This window comes from Gadus chalcogrammus, chromosome 1 (genome assembly GCF_026213295.1).
Source record: "Gadus chalcogrammus isolate NIFS_2021 chromosome 1, NIFS_Gcha_1.0, whole genome shotgun sequence".
Classification (NCBI taxonomy): domain Eukaryota; kingdom Metazoa; phylum Chordata; class Actinopteri; order Gadiformes; family Gadidae; genus Gadus; species Gadus chalcogrammus.
Window position 1 is genome coordinate 12,539,999 of NC_079412.1, and position 12,520 is coordinate 12,552,518.

General features: G+C 43.1%; 1 protein-coding gene across 1 annotated transcript in view; it reads left to right on the forward strand.

Annotated features, from left to right (window-relative positions):
• The first annotated feature begins 2,054 nt into the window (after positions 1-2,054).
• Positions 2,055-12,520, forward strand: part of opn7b (opsin 7, group member b) — a 34,234-nt gene continuing 23,768 nt past the window's right edge. Inside the window, exon 1 of the mRNA XM_056590084.1 lies at positions 2,055-2,218. The gene's annotated coding sequence lies outside the window, so the exon portion shown is untranslated. The remainder of the gene's footprint in view (positions 2,219-12,520) is intronic.

Below are 12,520 nucleotides of genomic sequence, written 5' to 3' on the forward strand. Positions count from 1 at the left end.
CCTCCACTGGGTGATGACTTCAAACCATTAGGTAACGTAGACAGGCCTCATCCACTGCCCGACTGAATGTCTCGAACCTCTGTGGTTCAAAGGTCCTGGTTCTCACAGCTCTGAGCGATGCACTCTTTTGGCTATGGGTTTACAGCCGTAATGATAGTTTGTTTTAAAACATCTCCTGTGAAATATGGTGTGGAAGTAAGTCAGAAGTCACAGTCCGTTTTCCAATGAATTACCACTCTGTGGCATTTGGTCCTGGAACGCAAGCCCTTATCCAACATAATCTGCCCAGACAGACATGTTGAAGAATCCCTATGATAGATAGAGATGAACATCTGAAGGTACTTCAGGACTCAATAAACATATGCCCCCGGTGTGCATTACAATGTTTTTGCTAGAATTAGCATTTGACCTTCTCATCTCAATCAGATCTACATCATGGTTCCCCTGTTCTGCTGTTCTTCCTTCTGACAGAAGCCCACTACAGTAGTGCGTGCCTCTCTGTCTGTCTGTCCTCGGAGTTAGAGAGAGAGACATTGTATCACATAGTAGACATCGCGTCAGTAAGGGAAAGGAATGCCGAAATTATAGAAAGGTGTGGGGGATGAGATGACTAAGGTGCTGACTTCTTAGATTACAGTATTGTTAATTTGTTCCCACAACCTTGTGTCTATGTATACGCACCGATTTTAAAACAAAAATGGTCCCTCTCTGTTGGTTTAGAAAATGACAAAGGCAGAGGGTGAATATATCAAGAAATAGAATTCCGGCCATTTACTCTGTGTTTCATGATCAAAGATTAGCATTGACATTTAGCTTTCTCTCACACTAAAAGGACAGAACACTTCCCCAGCAACCCCCCCCCCCCCCCCCCCAACTACCGAGGACCACCAGCACCACCAACCCCACAAGCACCTGCAGATCCCCAGTTAGGCACCCACGAAACATCCATTATCGCCAACGCCATACTGCTCCTCCATTGCTAGCTCAAGCCTTGATCTCCCGCACGGTTCGAGGGCTTTTCCAGTGAATCGGGACTCGTGTCCCTACAAGGCATCGGGGCTTTACTGTTCATGAATCACTCAGCGGTCAAGTTTTGAATTGGCCATCCATTGGTGGCTGGTGTGAGTGAGACAAAGAAGCATTGACATTACTGAGGGGATGTTCCAACTATCTTGTGATCCTCTTATAATGTTACTTAATATGATTCAGTGATCGAGGATATTAAGACGTCATGAAAGGCTTTTATTATGTGCCTTCCATGGTGATGATGATATGCCCGCAAATATATAAATGTTGCATTTAAGGAGGGGACACACTGAATCCTACTATAGATGTTTGTGAGTGTGTGTGTGTGTGTGTGTGTGTGTGTGTGTGTGTGTGTGTGTGTGTGTGTGTGTGTGTGTGTGTGTGTGTGTGTGTGTGTGTGTGTGTGTGTGTGTGTGTGTGTGTGTGGAAGAGAGGAGAGGCACCACTAGGGATGATGATTGAGAGGGGCTGTGGAGAGAGAGAGAGGCAGAGAGGGATGGGAATAACGGTAACAGAGAGAAGGGAGAGAGAGAGAGATAGAGCGGTTTATGAACACAAGGTAGCGGCTTGTGTGTCTGGGTCTCTGTCCCGCCTCAAGCCCACCATCCACTGCCTCTCCTGGAGCCGCACTGTATATCAGAGAGGGAGAGGGAGAGAGGGAGGGACTGTATGTGTGTGTGAGAGGGAGAGGAAGAGACTGTATGTGCATGAGAGAGAGAAGGAGGGACTGTTTTGGAGATTGAGAGGGAGAGAGGGAGAGACTGTGTGTGAGAGAGAGAGGGAGGGACTGTTTTGGAGATTGAGAGGGAGAGAGGTAGAGAATGTGTGAGAGAGAGAGAGAGAGGGAGGGACTGTTTGGGAGAGAGAGAGAGAGGGAGAGAATGTATGTGTGAGAGAGAGCGGGAGGGACTGTTTTGGAGATTGAGAGGGAGAGAGGTAGAGAATGTGTGAGAGAGAGTGAGAGGGAGGGACTGTTTGGGAGAGAGACCCTGAGTTGCTGACGGCTTCACGAACACCACATCCACCACCACCACCACACTCTGCTCTGCAGCATGCGCTGTGCCATGCTTTGGTGCCGCGCTGGTGATCGCGCAGCCAGCCGTGGTTATGGAGAGGATGCCTAGCTGTCGTGCTCCGGAGCGGAACCTAGAGAGACACTTTCAGGACGACTTTGGCGCAACCTCCCAGCAAGGTAAGACGACTGGCTCTCTCTCCCTCCTATCTTGGTTTGATTCACTTCATCTCCTTGAATATCTGAAAAGTATTTTTTTCTGAATATTGTGTTTTCTATTATTGTGTCCATGAAGAACAGAGCAAAGGTTAACAAAGCAAACGGGATCGTCTTTAGGTATGTTCCACGTTGTGGATTTTAAGAGGGTTTGACAGCTGTAGTAAATATCCGGAGCATGCTGATTGTGGCAAGTTTTCTGTTTTGATGACTATTATTGTATTTTCGTTGCCTTAAACTGTCCCTTGTCTCAATCTCAAAGCCAGTCACTGTCATGTTAAGTTTCTTTATGATTTATTTGCCATTGATGTGTCCGCCGGAATGATGAATGGAAACATATTTATTACGTTTTTTAAACAGTATTGGAAAGTTGCTATTCAGTGGACTGAACACTGTCACATATCTTTTACAAGAACGTACTCTATGCTTAGTTGTGTACTATCAGTTGCAATCCAATTTGAGTATTAGATTAAACATTCACGTAAGGCGCAGAGACTTTGACCGCATTTTATTCTGTTACTTACAGTACACACTAATTGACGTATTCATTTTTTTTTCATTTGACTTGTACTAAAGCAAAGAAATCTTTCTTACTGTTAACAGCGGCTGTAGTACACCCTTTTGTTAATGGTGCCGTGCACATGAATAATTATTGTTGTCAACCTAGGCCTACTGCTACTCCAGTGGTTACCCCGAGGTAGTAAACTGGCTCCTCCTATTTTTGACTCGCACTTGACTGAGCAATGCAAGCTCTATTAATATCGTTTCATTTGGTCACCATTACAAAAGTCGTGTGTGTGTGTATATGTGTGTGTGTGTGTGTGTGTGTGTGTGTGTGTGTGTGTGTGTGTGTGTGTGTGTGTGTGTGTGTGTGTGTGTGTGTGTGTGTGTGTGTGTGTGTGTGTGTGTGTGTGTGTGTGTCATAATCAAATGATTTACAAATATAGACACCGAAGCCCATATGAAATCTGAACCGTGGCTTTCCGAAACGATCTCTCTCTCTCCCTCTCTCTCCCTCTCTCTCTCTCTCTCTCTCTCTCTCTCTCTCTCTCTCTCTCTCTCTCTCTCTCTCTCTCTCTCTCTCTCTCTCTCTCTCTCTCTCGTGCACCGGGTCTTGTCAGTGTTTGTTCAATTTAACCCACAGGATCCTCCACTTTATTATGGACATATTCCCTGGAGTTGATAATGGAGCTGAGTTGATAAAGAGTCACATGTTGAGTTTAGGATCAATTTATTAATCCTGGAATCCTGTCTGAGCCGAGGGGATGGATAATTTATTTTCTTAATTGATCGTATTAGGCTGACTTTGTAAAACACGTGTTGCTATCTTAGTTGTGCAGTTTCTCAATTTTCATTCATAGTGTAGCGATCTGCTTTTGATCATCGGATGAAAAAAAAACAATTAGGAAGCATAAATGAGTATTCAACATTTATTTAATGCTCTGTTATTTGGCTTTGCTTAGATATTCCCTTTTGGTCAACGCATCTGTCCTAAAGAGGAGCTGTTAATATTCTGCACAGCAGCTGTTGGTGAAACAACAGTATTGGAGCCTCTCTCGACCTGAGGGACCTAGTGCAATGAGAGAGGCTTTAAAAAGAACAAAAGAGGCCAGAGCACTCGCTTACTGTCTGCGCCTATCAGAAGTTCCATGTGGGAAGTCGATTGTGTGTATGTGTGTGTGTGTGTGCACGTGCACATGTATGTGCATCTCAAAAGTAGACTGCCTTGAGTGTGTGGGTGTGTGTATGTGTACGTGTGCTTGCAAGTGTGTGTGTGTAGGCAAGATAAATCCCTTCGCATAACATTCATTTGTTTTCTCGTCTATTTCATGTGCGTGCGTGTGCGTGCGTCTGTGGGTGTGAGAGAGAATAAAGATTTTAAACCTTTCTTAATAGTAAGGTGCCATTGCTTACTTAGTGTGCCCAGCAGCCCGTAGTACTTTGACATTCTGGAGGTGTTTGGCCAGAGGCAGCGGCAGACACACACACACACACACACACACACACACACACACACACACACACACACACACACACACACACACACACACACACACACACACACACACACACACACACACACACACACACACAACACTATGGGACGTACCCTGCTATTTGATGATGTGTCTGTGGAAGTGGGCAACTCAGTTCCCAATTAGCCAGGGATACCAAGGGGCTGAAGTACACCCCAGCCCTCTGAACTAGGAGGGTGAGACGGGAAGGTTAGCATCGCAGTTAACATTAGTTAGTCTCAAGACACTGCTGCTGCCACTGCTGTTTTGTTTTGAATCGGTGTAAAAAAAATTGTTGTGCTCCGCTGACCTGTGAAAATTTGTTTCTCTACATCTTGCATTTCTTTCCCAATTGCTCACATACTAACACATGTGCGCTTCTGACGGTTTACGCAGAGATGAATGAAGAGGGCATTGACCTCATCATCGCTGAGTCCTTATGGAGTACATTATTAATGTGCTGGAGGAGAAACAGTTTTTATTTTTATAATTGATGTACTTTTATTTTCCCTTTGAAAATGCCTTCAGATTAATTATGACAAACGCTGATTAATTATCTCATACTTAATTGTCATCGAAGATCTAGGTGTTGAAATGGAAAAGTAATAACACCAGCAGGGAAAGCCTCAATTTCAATTATTTTTACATGAGCTATTGCACAGCCGGTCGAGCAAATTGTCTTAATGCTACGTGCTGCTATTGCTGTTGCTGTAATATATGGGCTGGTTATGGTTGAAATGCAAATAAACGGTATCAGAGCATTGATTGTGTTTGCTTGTGTGTGTGTGTGTGTGTGTGTGTGTGTGTGTGTGTGTGTGTGTGTGTGTGTGTGTGTGTGTGTGTGTGTGTGTGTGTGTGTGTGTGTGTGTGTGTGTGTGTGTGTGTGTGTGCGTGCGTGCGTGCGTGCGTTTGTGTTAGTGTATGTGCCTGAGTACTTGTGTATGCGTGTGTACATGTGTGTGTGTGTGTGTGTGTGTGTGTGTGTGTGTGTGTGTTTGTAAGTGTACTTGCACAAATACGTGCGTGTGCAACTCTCTGAAGGAGAGCGAATTGCGTGGCTTCACAGCGTTGCAGGTAGGGGCTGTTGCAGCTTGAAATTGATTCCTTTTTGTGTCACGCATATGACGCATCATACCACAGCACTGCAACATAGTAAGAGCCCCACTTTTGTTTCAGCACAGTACACCAGAGGAACTGGCACATCCTCACCCCTGTTCCGGCACATCCTCACCCCTGTTCCGGCACATCCTCACCCCTGTTCCGGCACATCCTCACCCCTGTTCCGGCACATCCTCACCCCTGTTCCGGCACATCCTCACCCCTGCTCCGGCACATCCTCACCCCTGTTCCGGCACATCCTCACCCCTGTTCCGGCACATCCTTACCCCTGTTCCGGCACATCCTCACCCCTGCTCCGGCACCAGCTCCCGGGCCCAGGGCTGATGGTTACAGCTGTTCCAACCTGGAGATCTGTTGTTGAGACGATCTGCTTCCCGACTGCTCGGAGGCTGCTCTTATGAATTAAAGCCATTTGTAGCGTCATGCGACTTAACATATTTAAAGTGCACCAAATTAGTAACATGCAAAGTCCATCATTGAGAAAGGGAACGACGAGAAGGAATATCCGTCTGATATTCGCTGCTAGGTGGAAATAACAGACCGCTGACCGCCGTAATCTACCAAACTAAATTGAGTTTTAAACAAAGTTGCCGAATAAGACAGCATCAGCCTGTTTCCACCAGGAGAAGTGTTGACATTAAACTAATCGATCGAGAAAGATTGTCTAAATAAATATAATTTGCCTAAATTAATGAAATATCTTCATAACATTCTAATAACCTTCAAATGCGCTTATAAATTACAGAATATATTAAGGTTGATATATCGTCGAGCATCAGCCAAGCCAACAGTGTCTAACGGAAATACGTGATACTGTCACGTCATTTAATCTATTCATTCGTGATCTGGGACACGTAATTTAATTTTTTTCGTGCCAAAAAGAACAAATTTCTAACAATATGACAGCTTTTGGCCACTCGTTTCTACTTTCACCTTTGATTCTGAGAAATTGTGACAATTGACAGATATATTTAATGCAGGTGCGCTGCTCTGTAGGCAAACCGCGACTGAAAAATAGGTAGCTGCTTCATCTCTTCTTTTTAGAATGAGTTTGAAATTTGTGCTTTTTGGCACGAAATTTTTGGAATTAAGTGTCCCAGATCACGAATGAATGGATTAAATGACGTGACGTGACAGTGTCACGTATTTCCGTGAGACTGGGTTGGTCCAGCAGACATGAAGGAGAACAGAATGATTATTCAGTCTGCAGTGTATAACTAACCCAGAGGTTCAATTGTTCAGTCCAAAGCGATAAAATGTAATAACAACTTAATAAAAAGCTTTGCAGGCCTGCCTCTCTGTGACCTGCATTAGCAACTCTGCTTACTGCCCTTCATCGCTCAACAACCCTGTCTCTCTCTCTCTCTCTCTCTCTCTCTCTCTCTCTCTCTCTCTCTCTCTCTCTCTCTCTCTCTCTCTCTCTCTCTCTCTCTCTCTCTCTCTCTCTCTCTCTCTCTTTCACTCTCTCTCTCACTCTCTCTCTCTTCCTCTCAATCTCTTCCCCTCTCTGGGGGCAACCAACCACCAGCAGCATTAACATTCTAGTGTTCTCCCCAGTAACAGCAGCAGAAGAAGCTGCAGAATCCCTTCATCTTATGAATGGCTGCTGCCCAGCCGGGGAGAGATCTGATGCTATGGTGGATTAAGTTATAACGATATGTCTCTCCCTCAAGTACCACAATGACGTTGATACTACGTCGATACTGTCATGGACTAGATACAACATTTTTTTTTTATATTTAGGCTTCAGGAGCATCCACGTATCCGGGTTCATGTTATTTAGAAATGCTCCGATTCGGATGAAATGCAGAGTCAACGATGTGACCATAATTGTCCGATAGCTATTTATTTTAAAAATGTCTGTGTTCTTTCTCCGCTCCTGATGGGAAGGAGCTTTATCCAGTTTTAATTTAATTTTAAATCTGAATGGAAATTATATTCTCTCAGGCATTACATTTTTGTCTGAGCATGCTTGAATTAATGTAGGGCTTTGTGATTGCTAGGCCATGAATCTGTACTCAAATCACAGCTCCATCACAAGCCAATGTATCTGCCTTGAATATGATCTGCCATTAAGCAGTTTGCCCAGCATGACGCTGGAGATTGGAGATAAGACATTGACCTCCACAAGACAACGCATCCTATCTGTTTAAATCTTTGTTTTTTCTTGAACAGTTGCCCTTGTCCTGTGATCTACTTTTTAAGTAGTAAAACGTCAAGTCTATATTCTGAAAGTAAATCAATTTTTCAAAATTGGGGTTAGCTGCAGTCCATTTGGGCATTATTTTGTCTATGAGATACATATTCGAGATCCTTATCATATTATCATTTTATCATATTACCTGCCGGAATATCTTTGCCAGAGGGCGATCCGAGAACAAACACAGTAATGGAAGGCCCCTTGATAAGATCAACGACAGCACCTCCAACATGGAGGATGTCTGGACACACGTTGGTGTGCCTCTGGTTCTCCTGTTGGCCACTGCAGGTCAACCTTTCCCTCAGCCTTCCAGATCGGAGATGTGCTTTGTGAGCCAGGGCGGCTGATAGCTCTCTGGTGAGCGGAAACTCACTGGTGTTTGTATCTGTATCCTGCCATTTAGGTTTTTCCCATCTAACCCCTTATGACATCAATCCAAGCGTGTGTGTGTGTGTGTGTGTGTGTGTGTGTGTGTGTGTGTGTGTGTGTGTGTGTGTGTGTGTGTGTGTGTGTGTGTGTGTGTGTGTGTGTGTGTGTGTGTGTGCGTGCACATCTATGTGTGTGTGTGTGTGTGTGTGGGTGTGTGTGAGCGCATGTGTTTGTGTCTGTGTGTGGGTGTGTGCGCCTGTGTCTGTGTGTGTGACTTTGGCAGATGAAAGTACAACCTATTCTCAGTTAAACCTAACAAGGGAACATCAAATAATCAGCTTTACCAACCACGAAGGCCACTTGTTTACGATTTCTGGGTGGCCACAGCGCTGTTTTATCGTTCCACTTACTATGACTCGGCACGAGTTTGAGTTTGAAAAGAAAGTTCTTTAGAAAATGTTAACCCTGACTCACTTAGATGTGCTATTATTTCTAAACACTGTTCAGCAGGTTAATGTGTCACAATTACTCTAAATGCACATGATGTTCCTTATGATTCCTTATGGTTTCTAACCACTGTTCAGCAGGTTAATGTGTCACAATCTATTCTAAATGCACATTATGTTCCTTCTGAATCCTAAGGATTTCTGAACACTGTTCAGCAGGTTGCACAATGTAATCTAAATGCACACACCTGCATCATTCCCTCCATTTGCGCCCGGTCAGCCAGATGACACATATGGCCAGTTTAAAAATATCAAATGTAATTCCAGCATAAGCCATTCCTGGACAGCTGCTTCCCGCCAATGTGTCTGTGAATAGATTTGTTTGTGTGTGTGTGTGTGTGTGTGTGTGTGTGTGTGTGTGTGTGTGTGTGTGTGTGTGTGTGTGTGTGTGTGTGTGTGTGTGTGTGTGTGTGTGTGTGTGTGTGTGTGTGTGTTTGTGCCTGTGTTTGTGTGTGTGTGTTTGATTAATTGTGTTTGTTGTGTGTGTGTGTGTGTGTGTGTGTGTGTGCATATCTGTGTGTCTGTGCATGCACACGCGCCTGCTTGTTTCTGTGTTTTTCTCGTACGCCATGTTTTGTGTCAAATTTGAATCATGTTAAAATGCCGTCTTCCAAACATTGACAGTAAAACCATCCCATTACGCTATTACTTTGCTCCTCAAGTATGATTCCTCCAGCATGTCAACCTCCATAAGGCTTACCTGTGAATCCTGTTTACTCCACCTTCTGTGTTTGTGAGGAGGAGAAATCCTGCTGGTTCAATGTTAGCTAATGCGATGTAGTGATTGTCTCAAACCTTTCAGGACTCTGTGTGTGTGTGTGTGTGTGTGTGTGTGTGTGTGTGTGTGTGTGTGTGTGTGTGTGTGTGTGTGTGTGTGTGTGTGTGTGTGTGTGTGTGTGTGTGTTTGTTTTGCTGTCAAACATACTAACAGGCTATTTGCATAGTGAAAGCCCCATACATAACACATGATGGGTAAAAGGATGCTGGCATTTACCTTAAATGTTTTTTTTGCACCTTGGGAAAACATTCATTCACCTTAAATGATATCTCCCGCCCCACCCCACCCACACACACACAAACACAAAAACACAAATAATCACACACGCACGCACGCACGCACGCACGCACGCACGCACGCACGCACGCACGCACGCACGCACGCACGCACGCACGCACGCACGCACGCACGCACACACACACTTTCTGAAGGTTGGCTGGTAACCTTGAAGTTAATTGGCTATATGCTTGGTTGCCATTGGAGACATCATTTGACTGCCAGCAGAAGCCTTTCTTTATCCCCACCCCATGATCTGCTAGCCAGATTTGTATTCTATGCAGCAGCACCAGATTTGTTCCATTTGTCATTGTCCTGATTGACAGGACACTGATGACAACAATTTGTTCCCACCAAATTGCAACCAGCTGTGAAGACGTTGTGTTTGCTTGGATATTGTATTGAACTAGCCCTCTCTTTGGTTTAGGTATAGGTTTGGTTTAGGTGCCAATACAGAATAAAAGGTTAGAGTCGAGTAGTTAAAAGATAAACCCTCTTCATGTTTGAATTTATGAGGATGAACTTTTGTGCAAGCATTGTATTATAAATTACCGATCAGCACTATGTTGCCTTGAGGTTAATTCCATCAACAATTAATAGGCCATAAAAAATATTTTAATCCTTAGTCCACCCAAGACGGATGGAAATTGATCCATGAGGTTTCATGCTATTATAACTATTTTATTGCATATCAATAAAATTGCTCAAGCATCGTACATTGCAAAATATCATGTCTTCCAGATCAATGGTATTGGACAGCTTGAAATAAGATATCCATGCAATTGATAAAAGCTCTATTGGCTGTGAGTATGAGGTGAATCTGCACCCTAGGATGGACCTCTGGTCGTTCCAGGAAACAAGAGTGAAATGTACTGAGAGTGAAATGTACTGTGTTTTGGCGCAGTTCGTGTATCCCCCTGAATAATAACCCTTGTCTCTTCTTGGATGGATAGCCTAAAGTATTGGTTTAAGTAAAAGCAATTTATGTCATGGTGTAGCCATTATCTATAATAATAAGGAACATGAAGTCTGACAAAATTTCCCTTCCCTTTTCCTTCAAGCGGTATCCATGGAAACAAAACCACCAAGGCGCAGCCTTACTGTTTTTCTTCTTATTTTGCAGAGTTGTGTTCCCTTTATCCTGCATGTGAATGTGTTGGTGAGGGCTCAACACAATCATATGCTGTCCGTACATGCTCTCCTGCCATCCTATGACCTTAGCAACAAGATCTTAGCTATTTGTTAAAACGTTAAAAGCAATCACCCATCTGTGAATTTCTCGATTAATAATTCCCAGAAGAGCCACTTTATAAACCATATAATCTCAGACAGAGCTGGATTAGCCAAATATTTCATTCAGACTTCAACAGCAAGGCCAAAGGAGTGGCAATTTTAATCAGAAACAGAGTCGCATTTGACAAGGCAAAGTTTTTTTTGTGTCCCAAAAGGTTTATCATAGTCTTCTATATTCTACTGTACTCCATATATGGTCTTTAGGCTGTTTATGGACCCAAATGATGACCCTTTCGTTAATATTATTTCAACACTCCACGTAAATCCTCATCTGGGATTTTAATTGCGTTTTGCATTAGATAGATTGTGCATTAGATAGATCGCAAAATCATGGAACCTTTCAGAGAAAAAATCCCTCAACTGAATTATTTTCAGTACACTTCCCACAGGATTTATTATTTTTGGGGGATAATTCTCTTCTATCCTCTGTGTCAAATTTGGATCATTTTCCAGTCTTGATTTATATCACATTCCCAGACAGTGTACAGTTCAAACGCACAGATTTGTTCTTCTGCAATGCAATAAATTTGAAAAAATCTATAAATTACCAGGTAGTTTCCCGAACATAAATAACACTCCACATAGTTCCGAACGTATTGCTTGGGAAACATTAAAGGCTTACCTCCTGTGACAAATCATTCATCATACAGCATTTATCAAACAGCGTAAAACTATCAAAAGATATACCAGAAAATACTGTTCTTCAACAATGGCGGATCTTTATAAAGAGCTTCGAACTGAATATAATAAACTCACTACTTCCGAAGCTGAAAGATATGATCTCAAAGTTCAAACAGCTCGTTAATGAACATGGAGAAAAGACATGTGCTTGCACACATGTGCAATCATGTGCGAGTTCATTATTCTACTTTATTTAAGAATGCTTGATTCTGAGTCAGTGTCATTAAATAGTAGATCAATACGCCGCTTGTATTTTTTGGAATACTTTATTCGGATTGGCTGCAGGGTGTCCATTTATCCCTGATGTATGGACACCTGCAAGCAGTCCCAGTCAAATTGTCTGTTCAGCCTTCAATACGAGAGCTGGTAAATAGTGAAAAATGCATTAAACTGTAGTCAGGCAACGCGGTTATATGCTATAGACCCTAAAGTATCTGTGGTATAAAGGCTTGGACGAATTTCAAATTATGAATATTTAACTTTATGTTGAAAGTATAGACCGTCGCTATTCCCATTGGAACGAATGCCGGGGTGATTATTCTTCAAAACGAGAGCTGGTAAATTGTGAAAAATGTATTAAACTGTGATCAGACAACGCGGTTAACTGCTATAGACCCTAGAGTATCTGTGGTATAAAGGCTTGGATGAATTTCGAATTACAAATATGTACAATCAATAACGTTAGCTCTCTGGCTCATAGCTCAGTGGACTAGAATGCCTCCCGTTGCCAAGTCGTAGCTATGGTCCGTCCTATTTACTGGAGGAGTGAACAACGTTTCCATTGCATAAGAACCTTACAGGAGGGTAATGATTGGTCCAGGTATTAGTCAAACCCTCAGGCGTTACCAGGGAAACTATATTATGGCATATGAAAAACTATATTTGGATTGTAAAACGCATGAAAATATAAATGAATGATCCTAATTTCTTATCTTTGGCAAGTGACCATGGTATAAGTGGGATATTGCCCTTTGAGGTGTCCAAAACATGTTTGATCGATCGTAATTAAGGGGGACTACTTTTTGAGGG